Genomic DNA, 19,502 nt, shown 5'->3' with positions numbered 1-19,502 from the left:
TGTGACCGCGAACGTAGTGGCGCACTGACTTGACTGACTTGGGACGATGTCGGACGTCGGCGGAACCCACCTATGTCGGTGCCACGGCGACCGCAGCCTTACTTGTGCAGCCTCAGCTTAGGCCGCTTCTAGACTGAACACCAAGTTGACGCTACACTAACAGTTATTCATTTCTTGTCGTTTTAAATGTGTTTTAAATGACCACGGATGAATAATTACAGATAAAAGGTTATCTTATTTGTATTCTCCATATCTCAACAGCTGTAGCGTGTGGTCGGCAGTAAGTTGGACTATGATGCGGCTAACTGCATGTCGATCTGTTGAGTGTAGCTGTAGATCGCAGAGGCTGACCTACACGAAAGTCATTCTGTGGCTGCCACAGACCAGGTTAAAGGAGGTATGAGGAATTGTATACCTGCTTAAGAAACTTTTATTCTACAGGCATCTCTGTAAGCGCTTCTTACGAGAGTTAACAGTGAAGACTGCAACAATGTTAGTCACGAATGAGATGACGCCATCAAGAACACGGCTCACAGAGCACAGAGAGCAGGCAGTATCCCTGTTTGTTAGAGTCGATTGGGCGGGGGGGTGGGAGGGGGGGGGGTGGATGGGGCAAGGTCCTCCGGTAGTCGCGGTTGGCTCGAACCAACGAGACTGGTACGGCAGCAACGACTGCTCCTGCAGATGGGCAGGCGTCGTCCTGAAGACTTGGACGACCGAGGTATTGTGACATGGAAGGCAAACGGAAATCACCACATCAAATTTCACTAGTACATTCTGTTCTCTGTTAAAAATATCATAATGGCTTTATCTTGAGGAAAAATGTTCGGAGGTAAATGAGTCCCACGAGTTATGTCCAGTTAGGTACTGATGGGGAGGAATGATGAGATAATGACAGTACAGCCACGTGAACGCATTGCGGAATCCTAGAAAATCAAAACGTACGTTTGGGAACGATGCAGTTGGATATTATAGCCGTTAGTGAGACGCTATCGCCAGAAGTAGGGGATATTTGGAGTGGGTCAGATAATTATAGAGCAGTCACAGGAACAACAATGAACAAAGAAATTGGCAGAAGGGCAAAGGGTTATCGCAGGAAAAGGGAACGGTATTACTGATGAAATTGAATGGAAATCCCGCTGACCTACATATGAATATGCCAACGACCGATGGAGATGACAGTGATACCGAAGAAGTATATGATCATATTTGTGAGTTCATAAAAAATGTCGATCGGGATGATAATTTAAGAGTTATGTGGCACTGGAATTTGGTCGTCAGTGAAAGTCGAATGAGAGAAGACAGCGGTAGTTTTTCAGAATTCTGTGATGGCCATGAATCAGACGTTGTTAATGCTCCTAGAAAAACGGGTACTGAGATAAGACGCGAGTGATTCACGAACTGACTATATTTTCGTAAATTTATTTATTTGTTTACTCCATTCCATTGTAGCCTGTCACCACAATTTAAACACAGGCTGTTACAGAAATTATTTTATCCTATTCAATCCTACCTCACATCACCATAACTTTTTGTACTATTAACGCTACTAATAGTAGTACTACTAAAAATAATTATAATAAAAAAAACTAGTACAATTAAATTTTTCTTGACACTTAAGAGTCTCAACTTTATTTTCAACAGTGATGGAAGCTGAAAAAATGAATTAAAGCTTGTGCTATAGCAAGGACTTGAACCCAGGTCACCTTCTAAATACATAACTGTGCTAAGCATTACAGCATTGTAGCATCTAACACAGGTACGTGGACTACCATAGTCTAATGACATCCCTAACACAAACTTCAGTTCACACCTTCAGCCCATTTTTCCCTTCTTAAAACGTCACTACTGCCAATGCTCTACAGTACTGGAACAGAGCCCCAGCTGTGTAGGTAGTGCGGTAATCCTGCTTGTTTCTCAGGTTCAGGTGATCCATTGAGCTGATAGAATTCATTACAGAAGATAAAGTTCAGACTCATACGTATCAAGGGAAATTTAATTCCATAAGATTCCCCATGGCGTACAAAGCTTGTGTACTATTCGGAGACTGGAGAACCTCGACAATGCTGAGGATTTAAGAAGGGGAAAATAGACTGCTGGCGTGAACAGAAGTTTGTGTTAGAGGCGGCACTGGGCTAGGGGAGTCGTTCAGGTGGGTTAGCTGTACTGCTACGGTGGTGTAATGGCTAGCATGTCTGCATGGTAAACTGGAGATCGGGTCCAAGTCCCAGATAGAGCACAAATTTTAATTCATTTCTTCAGCTTCCATCATTATCAAAATTAAAAAGCTCTTAAAAATACTTCTATTATTAATAAAACTACTCTAATTGCGAAATCCACGTGTACTACTGATATGACGACTCCAGCTTTTGTCCATCACATTCCACAGTGCGCTCCATCTCTCCCCGCACCGTAGGCGTGCCCTGCCGGTTCCTCGGGCGCCTGGAGGGCGTTGTGGTCGCATCCGCCTCTTCCGTCGTTGCCGGTGATGAACATAGAGACGTGCGGGCCCACATCAACCCGGTTCTGGTTCGTTGGGTGTCGAGACACGGCCCACGGCTGCTTGTTTCTCTGGTGTCTTTAGGATGGCTGCGCCTACTGCACTGGCAATTCTTCAACCGCAGCTGTTGATCTCAGCTTCCTTCGTTGCCTTGCGTCTCGATGTGTCGTCACAAGCTCTCGTAGTGCAGTAGACGGGGGTGGTTTATGGGATAAAGTGCTACGCAAGCCTTTCTTGAAATAGCGTCAGCAATCTTGTCCGAGATCTGCCATTCTGTTTTGGATCGCCGTATCTCCTTGACATCGATTCTTTCGTTCCGATTCAGTTTCCTGCCGACCTATATCAGCGACATAGGCATACAACAGACGTTCCCAGACAGCGTGTTCTTCACCACAGGCACACCAGCAGGTCTGGCGTCCACCAGTTCGATGCCAGTAGGCGCCGCAGGGCCCATGACCAGTCAGGCAGTGTGTCAGGCCTCTTGAAGCATTGGGGTGCTTCATTCCCAGTCTCCAGTTACCTTTGGCAAATAACCATAGGTGCGCCTCGTTGTCTGGACATCGCAACGTTTCTGCCATAGGTGGAGAATATGATTTTGAATTTGCTGCTTGCTTGTGGCCAGTACTCCTATTAAATTCAGCACTCTATGATACTTCTATTGTTCTTTCTTCAGCCAATACATCGTCACCTTTTTCCGTATCTGAAGATCGAGTGGACATATTGCAAGTATTACTTACAACGGCTCATCTGACACAGTGCCAAAAGCCCCCGTCAGCCCAAGTATTCCACGCTGCACCCTGTTAACTGTCTGTGCTGGTGTTACGACCAAAAGTCTGTGGCTCCAAGCACTTGCACAGTATCCCACGATCGCAGTTGAGATAGATTTATGATACGTTCTTATTGTTTGCATGGGCAGACTAATAAATTTGTTCATCGTGTTCCTGGCTCTCTTCCTCATTTCTTTGATCGGTGCACCATAGTTTTGTCTTTCGTCCAAGAAGACGTCCAAGTATCTGGAGAGATGGACTTTCTCTTTGTGGACCTGCCACTTAATTTGATGATCGAGTATCTTAGAAAATCCCCTTTTATCAGCATGTGCATGGTCTCTTGAGGCGCAACAGACAGTTTGACTCTTTGGCACCAGCGGTGTATTTCTTGAAGGATTATATTACCTACATCTTCCATGTTGCTTCCGAAGCTTCCTTCACAAGACTCGTCAGGTTTCCGGCATAGGCCACTGCTCCTAAAACCACCTCATTGCGCTGTAGCTTTCCTAATACCGCGTCGAGTACTAGATCCTAGGAAACAAGGCTGCTTATGGATCCCTGTGGGGAGCCTTTTGAAATCCTTTATAGGGTCTATCCAGGGCGCGACAGTGTTGCTTCTCTGTTTGCACAGCAGTTCTTAAAGCAGCTGTGTAACGCTCGGGGGCAGCGCGAGTTCTTCAGGCGGCCAAAAAGTACTGGCCACCATAAGTAGTCGAACACTCCGGCTATGTCCACCATTATGGCTGCGACATATTTATGCGGAGCGTTTTTCACAGGTATTATCCCTTCCTTTACAACGTCTTCTAGTGACTTCCCGCTTCTGAGACCATACTTTCCGAATTTATTTCATGAAGAAGTCTTTTCTCTTGTAGTCGGGGCCGGCTGCGGTGGCCGAGCGGTTCTAGGCGCTCAGTCCGGAACCACGCGACTGCTACGGTCGCAGGTTCGAATCCTGCATCGGGCATGGATGTGTGTGATGTAATTAGGTTAGTTAGGTTTAAGTAGTTCTAAGTTCTAGGGGACCGATGACCACAGATGTTGAGTGCCATAGTGCTGAGAGCCATTTGAACCATTTTCTTATAGTCTACCGCATAGCAGCTTCTCGAGAACTTCTCTAAGGTATCGAGAAGGCAGATCCGTCTATAGGACTTTGAAGCTAGGGGATTCTTGTCTTCACCATTTTTCACGATTATCACATTTGCTTTCTTTCATGTATCTGGTATTCTTCCCTGCGATAGACACTTGTTGTAGAGTTGGCGTATATATAAAGTAATGTGCAAATGAAGAGCCTGTACAACTTCAGCAGTGATGCCGTCATTGCCATATGACTTACTCCTTTTCAGTTTCAGTATTTCATTTCTCACCTCATCTTTTGACAGTGGACACTGTTGTGGATTGGCAAGACAGCCAACCCACTAATAGGAAGCCGAAAGGCACGCGTTTTAGGAACAGGACAAGGAATTGAGACTAGCAAAAAAGGTACGTAGCTTCTGGAATACTTAACTTTAATCCATAATTGGTGAACATCGCTCTTGACGGTACATGTTTTACAGCATCAATAGTAATTGGTAATGGCGCCTTGCTAGGTCGTAGCAAATGACGTAGCTGAAGGCTATGCTAACTATCGTCTCGGCAAATGAGAGAGTAATTTGTCAGTGAACCATCGGTAGCAAAGTCGGCTGTACAACTGGGGCGAGTGCTAGGAAGTCTCTCTAGACCTGCCGTGTGGCGGCGCTCGGTCTGCAATCACTGATAGTGGCGACACGCGAGTCCGACGTATACTGCCGGACCGCGGCCGATTTAAAGGCTATCACCTAGCAAGTGTGGTGTCTGGCGGTGACACCACAGACACACCATCCTATCTCCACAGTATGCTTCCCTACTTTTGTTCCGCACTTATCTGTGTTCATCAAATTCGTCCTCTGCTTTATCGTCTGGGAACAGAGTGTCCATCAGTAAATATGCGGACTGGCGCCAGTTTTCTGTCATGCTGCCGCCTGCTCGGTTTACAATTGATAACATTGTTGGAGAGTTTATCTTTTAGCAGACGATTCTATTAGGCTTACACCATGGATCAAGATTCAATCTGCGAATCGAATCGGTTCCATTTCTCTGATCTATCCTGCTGCAGGTGGTCTTTAAATTCCTAGTTGAGATCTCTGTATCTGCCCAGTCTGCGATCTCTTTCTTCCGCAGTGCGGCCCTTCTGGTAGAAAGCTGTTGCGCTTCTGACTTCTGTCCCCTATCTTTCGAGATCCTCGTTCCATCATACTTGTGAACTCCAGCCCGTTTTTCTTATTGCTGGTATTCTGCAGTGACGAGTTCATGGGTTCTCTTCTCTACGTTCTCATATATTTCCACCTCGTCTGGACAGCAGAAAATACTCCTCAGATGGTCCCAATCGCCTTTCCTTATGTAGTAGCTAGTAAAAAACGTTTGATGCGTCATCATTACTGAGTTCATTTTTTTCAGGTGTCAACAGTGAAAATAATGATGATGTGGTCCCTCGTGGTGAGGCCATTTTCAGCTTCCCAGGTTCTGGTCTTTTCGACCGCACGTTCGTTAACTGCTGTGACGTCTATATTGGACTGTGAATCAGCCCTACGTTTATATTTGGGCGGATTTCCAATTCTGTTCGCCATTTCCCTATTTAATTCCATTATGGGTTCCTGCAGTATAGTGCCTGTTCTATCCTCCACTGAGCTGATCCATATTGGTGACTTAGCGTTCGCGTCCACGGTATAGATGAATGGTTTGCTTTCGTCAAGGTAACTGATGTGTTTGAATTGCTCTACGTACTTATCTGTGGTCCGACAGAACTGAAAATACACTGAGACAAGAATCAAACACCCTGTGGCTACCAGAACCTCGACACAAGTCATGTGTTCATTCCAGTATTGTACTGTTTCTACAGCTGCGATTTTCTTATTGAATAATACAATGGTTGCCATAGGTTTTTAATCGTGTGTCATGACCTGAGTTGTGACCGCGATTCCAAGTATTTTTTCGCTTCTCGTCTGTTGTTCCTGTAAGCATGGGATGCCGAATTGCTTATCCTCAGTTACTTTGCGAATTTCACACGTGACGGCCCAACTTCTCATACAGTGTAGCTGTTCTGTGTAGTTGTTCTGTGTACTTGTTCTGAGTTTTGGTATCTCCTGTTGTTGGCGCATTGTTGTACCGTTTTTCAATGTGCAACGCATGTTTTCAGATGTGGTAAATGTTGTACACATTCGAGTCGATTCTACGACGCGGTTGCGAATGGTTCTCCTATACCTGAGTAGCTGCATGTCTGGTATATTTTCGTAAAACAAGGATCAGGAATTAGATTAAGGACTCCAACAGATATCGATTTAATGAGATTATAGTGATCATAATCTAGTATTTATAAAATGCGAGTTGTAATTCATTAAGTTAAAGAGAAAACGTACACAAGTTCAAGAAACTAAGAACTCAGATTGTCTTGGAGGAACATGTGAGAAAAGAAATAATGACGCCCTAACGAGACATTGGTGTGGAAAATCGGTGGAATGCCCCTAAAAAATTACGTAATAAAGCTGAAAAAGTATGAGGAATCAAAAGCGCTGTAAAGAGGCAGGTGCAGACAGATGACGTACTGGAATTAGTTATGATGCTACGAAAATCGAAAAAAAAAAAAAAATTTAAAGTAACTGAGACAAACTAGTTCACAAAATTATCCGGGAATGTATAGAAATTGAAGAAGAATGGATGTAGGAAAGTTGATATCACGAAATACATCTAAAATTGAAACAGATAACGTAGCTGTTGTACGCAGACAAATAAACAATCATTTTACGGATCACGGAACAAGGAGGACAATAATTATGGACAAAAATCTGATTGGGCAATGGAAGTAGGAAGTAAGGGAAAGAGATGGAGGCAATCCCTGGATAAGCTTTATCAGTGCCCAGAAGAAATTAGGCCAAGGACTTATTTGTGAAATCTGGCAAAACACCAGAATGAGAACTGTACAAGCTCTTTGATTAAATTAATGAAACTGGGGAAGTTCCATCAGCTTCTGCAAACAATATAATTATTACACTTTGTAAGAAAGTAAGAGCGAACAGATGGGAGAATCACTGGAGAGACAGTCAAGTAACATTTGTATCAAAAATAATCAAAACGATGCCTACTTTATCGAAGAATGGGAGGAGAAATGAAAGTGGATTAAAAGAGGAGGAGAAGTTTGGTTTTAGGATCAGCAGGGGCACTCGCGAGAAACAATTTCAACACTGGCCAGATGTAGGAAAGGAAACAAGGAAACATGTAATGTATTCGTAGATTTTGAGGAGGCACTAGATAATGTACAATGAGATAAAATGTGTTATTTTTTGTAGGCAATTTGGTATCAAATAGAGAGACAGAATACTACTCCGTTGACCTAAGGTGAGTGAAAGGTGAAAATCAGGAAAGTTGTGAGGCAGGGCTGCTCATTATCACCACCGATATACAAAATGAACGCTGAAGAGGCAGTGAGGGAAATGAAGCATTATCTTGATGAGGCAGTTGTCTGTCACGGACAGAAAATCACCATGCCTCGGTTCACCGGCGGCATGGCAGTAGTCGCTGAGAGTCAACTTGAACTGAGTCGAATGCTTAAAGGAATGGAAAGCTTGCTGGCTGGTGGCCATGATCAGTACAGAAACACAGAGGAAACACAGCTGGCGATGTGCGTAACAGGCCGACATGCTGGGTGGCTGAACTGTGAAGAAGTGCACCAGTTTTCCTCTCTAGGAAGTAGAACATGAAAAAGGACGACGAAGGCATAGTAGCAAAGGATTACACAAGGAAAAAGAGCTTTCTAGAAATGCAGCTAAAAGGCAAATTGTGTATGTTCTACAGAATTAGTTTAATTTGGTAACATGTTTTCGTCTTCGAAGGCCTTAATCACAATTTAACTGACAGTCGTCGTCAAAGGAGGTAGAATATTCGTGAACAACATCAAAACTGATGTTACTAATCGAGAGAGAGAGAGAGAGAGACAGACACGAACGCGGAGTAGAGTCATCTTTGACAGTGGAGCGGTAATTCAATTTAAAAAATTCAACAGTAAATAAATATAATGGAGTAAATCGTAACAATGGCGTACACAAAATTACTGTGCCTGATTGTCTTAAGTTTTATGCTAGTCAACCAAGCAGAAACATAACGTCTCGTTTGTCTGAACATGAATGCTGCTTGACGTCGAAGAACTTTGACTCCACATTTGCTGAACGTGTACTGAGCGCACGCCACAACTATCAGCCACCGCCCAAAACGCTCCACTCAGCAAATAAAAGCCATAAGCTTAACCTGTTAGAAGTCGTGGAAGCCAACAAGCATCCTATCCACAATTATGATTTAATATTAAATGACCAGACACAGTACCTTCTCCTCTTCTAACCTTCACTTAAGCCTCGTGGACATTGTCTGAATCATTCTGCTAGTGTACATCTATGATCCGGATGCAGCTACGGTCACTGCATGAAACGTCTCCTGAGACTCCAGCATCTTGTGTCCAAAGCACCACTGCCCGTTTACTGTAACCCTTGTACCCTCACATTCACCATGCGACAGAGAAATTACTTCGAGATTGCAAACAACAGGCTCCTTGCTGACTCCACGGACTATTGTCGGCATCAGGATTTGTCTCGTCATTAGGCGGGTGCTGCGGTACTGCATAAGCCTCGACCATGTAGTCGGAGTCGTTCTTCTAGTGTACATCTATGATGATGGCGGGTCTACGCTCACCGGATGGTACGTCCCCTGGGTGTCCAGTAGCTTGTACCCAATGCACCTCTACACCTTAAGTGTAACTGTGACACACTGAGATTGACGATGCGACTCAAAAATTGCTTCCTGATTGCATGCTACAGGCTCCATCCCGACATCTCTCCAAGATACTATTGGCGTCCTTAGGAGTTGTCTCGCCATTACCCCGGTACTGGGACATTGCATAAGCCTCGAAGACATTGTCGGAGTCATTCTGCTAGTGGGCATCTATGATCCAGGCGCGGCTATGGACACCGCATGGAGCGCCTCTTGGGAGTCCAGTACCTTGCATCCGCTGCACCGCTCCCCTTTTACTGTAACCCTCGCATCCCCACACTGACGACGCGACACAGGAATTGCTTCAGGGTTGAGTAGTACAGGCTCTGCGGCGACTTTTCTCCACAGACTTATCTAACGCTCAGAAGTTGTGTCACTGATAGGCAGGTACAACGATGCTGCATAAGCCTCGAGGACAATGTGGGAGTCATTTTTCTGGTGTAGATTTATGATCCTGGCGCGGCTACATTCAATGCATGGAGCCTCCCTTGGGAGTTCAGTAGCTTCTAAAGGATGCACAGCAGCCCGTTTTGTACAACCCTCAGCCGGTCGGTGTGGCCGTGCGGTTCTAGGCGCTGCAGTCAGGAACCGGGCGACCGCCACGGTCGCAGATTCGAATCCTGCCTCGGGCATGGATGTGTGCGATGTCCTTAGGTTAGTTAGGTTTAATTAGTCCTAAGTTCTAGGCGACTGATGACCTCAGAAGTTAAGTCGCATAGTGCTCAGAGCCATTTGAACCATTTGTACAACCCTCACACCCGCACATTGATTATGTGACACAGAAATTACTGAACAATTGCATTCAACACGATCCATTCCGACTTCTCTCCAAGAGACTAATGCCAACCGCATGAGTTGTCTCGCCATTAGGCACGTGCTGGCCTCTTGCCAAAGCCTCGACGATATTCTCAGAGTCATTACGGTAGTGTACATCTATGATTCTGACGCTGCTACGGTCATAGCATGGAACCTACCCTGAGAGTCCAGTAGATTGTAACCGATGCACCACTGCCCGCTTACTGTAACATCACTGCAGGTTTCATGCCGAGTTCTCTCCAAGACACTAATGTCGTCCTCATGATTTGTCTCGCCTTTAGGCTGGTGCTGGGCTACTGTATAAGTCCCGAGGAGATTACCGGAGTCATTCTGCTGGTGTACATCTATGATACAGGCGCGGCTATGGTCACCGCATGGAACCACGCCTGGGAGTCCAGTAGCTTGCATCCAATGCACCACTGCCAATTTACTGTAACACTCGCACCCACACAATCACGATGTGGCACAGAAAGGGATTCGCAATTCCATGCTACAGGCTCCATTCCACGTTTTCTCCAAGAGGCAAATGGCGACCTCAGCAGTTTTGTCAGCATTAGATGGCTGCTGGGCTATCGCATAAGCTTCAAGGGCATTGTCAGAGTCATTCTGCTAGTGTTCATCTGTGATACTGATGGACAGTGATGGAACCTCACCTGGGAGCCCAGTACATTGTGTCCGACGCATGACTGCATGTTTACTGTAACACTCACACCCTCACATTCACCATGCAACACAGAAATTGCTTCACGTTTGAATACTACAGGCTTCATGCAGAGTTTTTTCCAAGAGATTAACGTCGCCCTCAAGAGTTGTCTCGCCTTGAGGCAGGTGCTGGGGTATTGCATATGTCTCAAGGACATTGTCTGCGTCATTCTGCTATTGTACATCTAATATAATGGAGGTGCTACGGTCACCAGATGGAACCTGTCCTGAGAGAGCAGTGGCTTGAACTGATGCACCTCTGGCCATTTACTGTAACCATCACAATCTCACATTCACTACTCTACACAGAAAATGCATCACGATTGCCTACTACAGGCTCCATGCCGACTTTTCTCCAAGAGCTTAATGCCGCCCTCAGTGTTTACCTCGCCATATCGTGGGTGCGGTGCTATTACACAGGCCTCGAGGACTTTGTCAGAGGAATTCTGCTAATGTACATGTCTGGCACTGGCGCCGCTATGGTCACCACATGGAACCTCTCCTGTGAATGCAGTAGCTTTTAGCTGATGGACACTGCCTGTTTATTGTAACCATCGCACTCTCACATTTACGATGCGACACAAAAATTGCATTGTGATTCCATGCTAGAGGCTCCCTGCAGGTTTCTCTCCAAGAGACTAATGCTGGCGTCAAGAGCTGTCTCGGCATTAGGTGGGTGCTGCGATACTGCATAAGCCTCATGGACATTCTCGGAGTCATTCTGGTAGTTTTGATCTAAGATCGGGGCGCTGCTATGATCTCTGCAACGAACCTCTCCTGAGAGTACAGTAGCTTGTAACCAAAGAACTGACCCCATATACTGTGAACCATGCACCCTCACTTTCACCATGTGACATAGAAACTGCTTCGTGTTGCATTATCCGGGCTGTCTGCCGATTTCTCTCCAAAAGAGTAATGCAACCCTCAGGTGTTGCTTCAGCATTAGGCAGGTGCTGGACTATTGCATAGGCCTCGAGGTCATATTCAGAGTCATTCTGCTAGTGTACATCTGTGACAGTGGCGCTGCTGTGGTCACCGTATGGAAACTATTCTGAGAGCCCAGTAGCTGGTATCCTATGCACAAGTGCTCTTTTACTGTAACCCTCGCAACGCCACATTCACCATGCGATATAGAAATTGCTTCACAGTTCCATACTATAGACCCTCTGTTGACTTCTCTCCAAGAACTTAAAAATAATGTCCACAGCACCCGCCATTGGGTTACACTGCATAAGCCTCCAGGACATTGTCAGAGTCATTCTGATAGTGTACATCTACGATCCTGGAGCTGCTAAGGTCATCACATGGAACCTCTCCTGTGAGTCCAATTGCTTGTAACCGCTGTCTGTTTACTGTAGCACTCGGACCCTCACATTCACCATGTGACAAAGAAATTTCTTCGCAATTGCATCCTACGGTCTCCCTGCCGAGTTCTCTCCCAGAGCCTGATGCCGCCCTCAGGAGCTCTCTCACCATTAGGAAGGTGGTGTTCTATTCCATAACTCGAGGACATTGTTGGAGTCATTCTGCTAGTGTACATCTACGATACTGGCGAGGCTATATTCTCCAGATGGACCCTCTCCTGGGAGTCCAGTAGCTTGTATCCGATGCACCACAGATCGTTTACTGTAGCCCTCGCCCCTTATACTGATGATGAGACACAAAAATTGCATCATGATTACATACCGGGTGATCAAAAAGTCAGTATAAATTTGAAAACTTAATAAACCACGGAATAATGTAGATAGAGAGATAAAAATTGACACACATGCTTGGACTGACATGGGGTTTTATTAGGGGGAAAAAAAGTTCACAAAATGTCCGACAGATGGAGCGGGACATCAAACCGTTAGTGACTGCGCATGGCAATCGCGTATAAAAGGAGCTGTAATGAGAGAGAGAGGAGAAGATGCGCCAGCAGTCGCAGCATGTTGACGTTACATGAAAAGGTGCTCTTAGTGAATCTGTATTACGATCCTATCGCTATAGGAAGGGGATTCGAACTGGTAAAAGTCCGTTGAAAAATGCAGCTGTGGCGAGAATGATTTCGAAGTTCGAAGGCACAGGTTGTTTAGACGATAGACCCCGTAGTGGCCGACCGAGCACAAGGCGTAATGCTGCTGAGACAGTTCAGGAAGAAATGGAGACTGTAGCGGGTTCGTCTATGCACGAGTAAGTCAGCGCTCGTGCAGTCGCACGTCGCACCGGCATTCCATACACTACTGTTTGGTTGGCACTTAGGCGTACCCTCCGATGCTATCTGTACAAAATCCATCTGCATCATGAACTGTTACCTGACGATTTAGTGAAGCGGAGGGCATTTGCGGTGTGGGCGTTTCAAAATATGGCGGAAGATAACGATTGGCTGAGTAACGTGTTGTGGACCGACGAAGCTCATTTCACGCTCCGAGGGTCTGTCAACGCCCACAAGTGCAGAATGTGGGCTACCGAAAATCCTATAACTGTCGTGGAAACTCCAATGCACGACGAGAAAGTCACGGTATGGGTTGGATTTACCACATCTACCGTTATCGGGTCTTTTTTCTTCGAAGAAATGCGTGATTCTGGTTTTGTAACTGCTACCGTGACGGGTGAGAGGTACGCCGATATGTTACAGAATCGCATCATCCCTAGCCTGGCTGATAAACACCTGCTGGAACGTACGATGTTTGTGCAGGATGGCGCTCCACCCCATATTCCTAGACGCGTGAAAGATCTCTTGCGCGCGTCGTTTGGTGATGATCGTGTGCTCAGCCGCCACTTTCGTCATTCTTGGCCTCCCAGGTCCCCAGACCTCAGTCCGTGCGATTATTGGCTTTGGGGTTACCTGAAGTTGCAAGTGTATCGTGATCGACCGACATCTCTAGGGATGCTGAAAGACAACATCCGACGACAGTGCCTCACCATAACTCTGGACATGCTTTACAGTGCTGTTCACAACATTATTCCTCGACTACAGCTATTGTTGAGGAATGACGGTGGACATATCGAGCATTTCCTGTAAAGAACATCATCTTTGCTTCGTCTTACTTTGTTGTGCCAATTATTGCTATTCTGATCAGATGAAGTGCCATCTGTCGGACATTTTTTGAACTTCTGTATTTCTACACTGTCCATACCCACTTCGCTCGAAGAGACTGAGATTGCCCTTAGGCGTTGTCTCCCCATTAGGTGAGTGCTGCACTACTGCATAAGCCTCGAGGGTAATGTCAGAGTCATTCTACTAGTGTACATCTACGATCTGGACGAGGTGCATGTAACCTCTGGTGTCTGTAACTGATGCACCGTTGGACGCTCACTGCAACGCTAGCAACATCACCTTGACGATGTGACACATAAATTGCTTCCCAACTGTATACAAGAGCTCCATGCAGGCTTCCAATCAAGAGGCCAATGCCGCCTTCTGGAGATTTTACCCTTTGGGGGCGTTACGGGTTATTGCACAAGACTTGAGGACACTGTCAGAGTGACTTTGCTAGTGTACATCTATGTCCCAGGCGCGGCTACGTTCACCACATGGAAACCTCTCCTGGGAATACAGTAATTTGCAAGTGATGCACTGCTGCCTGGATACTGCAACCCTTGTAACCTCACACTCACGTTGCGACAAAGAAATTGCATTGCAATTGAACACTAGACTACAAGCTCCATACCGACTTCTCATCAAGAGACTAACGCGCCTACAGTCACTGCATGCAACCACTCCTCAGAGTTCAGTAGCTTATTCCCGAAGCTCCACTGCCCATTTACCGTAACCCTCGCAAACTTACATTGATGTAGCGACACAAAAATTGCACCGCGATTCAGTACATCAGATTCCATGGCGATTTCTCTCCAAGAGACTAACGTGGCCACAGTGACCGCATGGAAACTCTCCTGATAGTCTTGTAGCTTATATCCGTTGCACCATTGCCCATTTACTGTAACCCTTGCACCCTCACATTGACGAAGCAACGTAGAAATTGCATCGCGATCGATCACTAGATGCTGCATGCCAACCTCCCTCCAAGAGACTAATGCGGCTACAGTCACGGCATGGTACCTCCCTTGTGACTCCAGTAGCTTGTATCCGATGCACCAATTCCTCTTTAATGGAACCCTCATACCCTAATATTGACGATTAACACAGAAACTGGATCGGCATTAAAAACTACTGCTCCATACCGATTTCTCTCCAAGAGATTATTGCAGGTTCAGTCATCACATGGAACCTCTCCTGGGAGTCCAGTATCTTATGCCCGATGCACCACTGCCCGTTTACTATAACCCTATCACCCTCACACTGACGTTGAAACACAGATATTCCATCGCTATTGAAAACTACAAGCACCATCAAAATTCTCTCCAAGAGAGTAACTCGGCTATGGTCACTGCATGGAACCTCTCCTGGGAGTCCAGTAGCATGTATTCCCTACATCACTGCCCGTTTACCCCTCGCATCCTCACATTAATGAAGCGACACAGAATGTACATCGCGATTGTAAACTACAAGCTGTATGCCAACTTCACTCCGAGACGAACGCGGCTACGTTCACCACATGCAACCACTCCGCAGAGTTCAGTAGCTTGTAACCTCCATACCGACTTCTCTCCAGCAGACTAACGCAGCTATGGCCACATCACGAAAACTCTCCTGGGAGTCCTGTAGCTTATATTCGTTGCACGACTGCCCATTTACTGTAGCCCTCGCACCCTCACATTGATGAAGCGACACCGAAATGACATTGAAATTGATAATTACTGTGTCAATGTCGAATTCTCTCCAAGAAACTAACGCGGATCTGATCCCCCTATGATCCACTCCTGGGATCCAGCAGCTTGTATCCGATGCAGCACTGCTGATTTTCTGTAACCCTTGCACCCTGACATTGAAGATGTGACACAGAAATTGTATACCTATTGAAAATTACAGGCTCATACCAACTTCTTACCAAGAGACTAACGCTGCTAGTCACCGAATTGAAGCTCTCCAGGGAGTCCAGTAGTTCGTATCCGATGCACCACTCCCCATTTGCTGTAATCCTCGCACCCTTATATTGTCGATGCGACACAGAAATAGAATCAGTGTTGATAACCACAGGCTCCATTCCGACATCTCGCCAAGAGACTAAGGCGACTATAGGCAGATCATGAAACCTCTCCTGGGAGTCCAGCAGGTCATACACGTAGCTCCACTACCTGCTAACTGTAATCCTCGTACCCTTATACTGACAATGCGATTCAATAATTGCATGGCGATTGAAAACTATAGGCTCCATGCCAACTTCTGTACAAGAGACTAACCCGACTATGGTCACTACATGGATCCTCACCTGGAAGTCCAATAGCTTGTATATGATGCACCACTGCTCATTTTTTGTTACCCTTGCACCCTCACATTCGCGATGTGACACAGAAAAATGCTTCAAATGGCTCTGAGCACTATGGGACTTAACTTCTGAGGTCATCAGTCCCATAGAACTTAGAACGACTTGAACCTAACTAACCTAAGGACATCACACACATCCATGCCCGAGGCAGGAGTCGAACCTGTGACCGTAGCGGTCACGCAGTTCCAGATTGCAGCGCCTAGAACCGCTCGGCCATGCCGGCCGGCGACACATAAATTGCATCGCCTTTGGAATACTACAGGCTCCATGCAGACTTCTCTCCAAGTGACTAACGCGGCTACGATCACCGCTTGGAACCACTCCTCAGACTCCGGTTGTTGGTATCCAATGCACCACTGCCCCTTCACTGTAACCTTCGCACCCTCACATTGGCGATGCGACATAGAAATTGCATCGTGATTGAAAACCACTTGCTCTGTGCCAATTTCTTCAAAAGAGACCAGCGTGGCTCTGCTCATCGCGCGGACCTATTCTGGGAGTGCAGTAGCTTATACCCGATGCAGCTCAGTCTGATGACTGTAACCCTTGCACCCACACACTGACGATGCAAGACAGTAATTGCATCGTGTTTGTAAACTACAGGCTCCATGCTGACTTCACTGTTAGAGACTAACACGGTTATGGTCACCACATGGAACGTTTTCTTGGAGTCTAGTAGCTTGTATCCGATGCACAATTGCCTGTTTACAGTAAACCTCGCAGCCTCACATTGGCGATGCGACACAGAAATTGAGCAGCAGTTGAATACTAGAGGCTCCATGCTGATTTCTCTCCAAGAGACTAACGACGCTATGGTGTCCGCATGAAACCTCTCCTTGGAGTCCAGTAGCTTGTATCCTATACAGCAGTTGCCATTTACTGTAACACTCGCACCACAAAATTGGAGATGCGACACAGAAATTGCCGTGGGATTGAAAACTACAGGCTCATACCAACATCTCTCCAAGACACTATCGTGGCTGCAGTCACCACATGGATCCTCTCCTATGATTTCAGTAGTTTGTATACGGTGCTCCACTGCCCATTTAACCCTCGCACGCTCTTATTGAAGATGCGACACAGAAAGTACATCGTGATTGAAAACTGCGGGCTCATGCCAGCTGCTCGCCAAGAGACTAATACGGATACGGTCTACTCATGATCCCCTCCTTTGAGTCCAGCAGCTTGTATCCGATGCAGCACTGCCCAATTTCTGTAACCCACGCATCCTGACATTGAAGATGTGATACAGAAATTGCACTGTTAAGGAAAACTAGAGGCTCGTGCCAACTTCTCTCCAAGAGACTAACGCGGCTACGAGCACTGCATAGAACCTCTCCTGTGAGTCCAGTAGCTTCTGTCGGATGGACCACTGTCCGTTTACTGTAATGTTCGCAATCTCTCATTGACGAAGCAACATAGAAATTGAATCTCTATTGAAAACTGCAACCTCCATACTGACTTCTCTCCAAGAGATGACCACGTCTACGGATGCTGCATGGAACCTCTCCTGGTAGTATAGTAGCTTATACCCGATTCACCACTGCCCATTTACTTTAACCCTCACACCCTTACATTAACGATGCTTCACAAAAAGGGCATCTTTATTGAAAACTAGAGTCTCCATGACGACTTCTCACCAAGAGACCAATGCGGCTGCACTCACCGCATTGAATATCTCCTGGCAGTCAAATAGCTTATACACGATGCGCCACGGTCTGTTTAGTGGAACCCTCGCACACACACATGCACGATGCGACACAGAATTTGCATCATTACTGAAAACTATAGGCTCCACGTCGACTTCTCTCTAAGAGACTAATGCGGTTACGGTCACCGCATGGTAGCTACCCTGGGAGTTCAGTAGCTTGACTACGATGCACAACATGCCCTTTACTGTAAATCTTGGACCTTCACATTTACGATGCTATACAGAAATAGCGTCGGGATTGAATACTACAGGCTCCATGAAGACTTACCTCCAAGAAACTAAATCGGCTACGGTTACCAAAGGAAACCTATAATAGGCGTCCTGTAGTTTATACACGATTGAACACTGGCCGTTTACTGTAACCGTTGGAACCTCACGTTAACGATGCGACACAGAAATTGCTTCATGATTGAATACTACAGGCATCATGCCGACGTCTGTCCAAGAGACAAACGAAGCTCTGGTCACCACATGGAACCTCTCCAGCGAGTCCAGTAGCTTGTATCCGATGGACCACTGCCTGTTAACTGTAACCCTCGAACCCTGACAATGACGATGCGACAGAGAAATTGCACAGTGTCTGAAAACTACAGGCTCCGTGGCGGCTAATCTGCAAGAGTCTAACGTGGTTACGGTCAGTGCATGGTACCTCTCCTCGGAGTGCAGTAGCTTGTACGCAAGAACAACATCCCGTTTATTATAAATCTTGAACCTTCAGATTGACGATGCGACACAGAATCCGAGAGTCAATCGCACGTACGGTCACCTTATATAACGTCTCCTCAGAGTCCAGTAGCTTGTATCCCATGGATCACTGCCCGTTTGCTGTAACTCTCGCACCCTCACATTGACGATGCGACAAAAAATTGCATCGCGATTGAAAACTGCATTCTCCACTCCAAATTCTCTCCAAGAGACCAACACGGCTACGGTCACCGCATGGAACCTCTCCTGTGAGTCCAGTAGCTTGTATCCGCTGCCTGTTAACTGTAACCCTCACATCCTGACATTAAAGATGCGACACAGAAAATACATCGCGATTGTAAACTTCATGCCCTATGCCGACCTCTGTCCAAGAGAGTAATGCGGCTACACTCACTGCACAAAACCTTTCCAAGGAATCCATTTCGTATATCTGATGCATCAGTGCCTGTATACTTTACCCCTCGCACCCTTACATTGGCCACGCTTCACGGAAATTGCATCGCGAATAAAACTACAGGCTCCATAGCCAACTTCTCTCCAGGAGCCTAACGCTGCTATGGTGACCACGTGGAGCCCCTCCTAGGAGTCCAGTAGCTTGTATCCGATGTACCTCTGCCCGTTTTCTGTAACCTTTTGCACCCTGACATTGTCGATGTAACACAGAAATTCCATCGTGATTGAATACTACAGGCTCCAATCCGAGTTCTCCCCAAGAGACTAAAGTTTAAACAGACACCTCATGGAACCTCTCTTGGGAGTCCAGTATGTTATACCCGATGCACTACTGCCCTATTACTGCAAGTCTCGCACCTACACATTAACGTCGCGACACGGAAATGGCGTCGCGATTGAATACTACAGGCCCATGCCGAATTCTCTTCAAGAGACTAACGCAACTATGGTCACCGAATGGAACCTCTCCAGTGAGTCCAGTAGCTTGTATGCGATGCACCACGGCATGTTTACTGTAACCCTCGCACCCTCACATTGACGCTGGGATACAGAAATTGCATCACGATTGAATACTAGAGACTTCATGTGTCTTTTCTCGAGGAGATTAACGAGGTTATGGTGGCCGCCTGGAATGTCTTCTGGGAGCCTGT

This window comes from Schistocerca serialis, chromosome 8 (genome assembly GCF_023864345.2).
Source record: "Schistocerca serialis cubense isolate TAMUIC-IGC-003099 chromosome 8, iqSchSeri2.2, whole genome shotgun sequence".
NCBI classification, from domain to species: Eukaryota; Metazoa; Arthropoda; class Insecta; order Orthoptera; family Acrididae; genus Schistocerca; species Schistocerca serialis.
The sequence above is the reverse complement of the archived record's forward strand: the minus strand, read 5'-3'. Positions refer to the sequence as shown.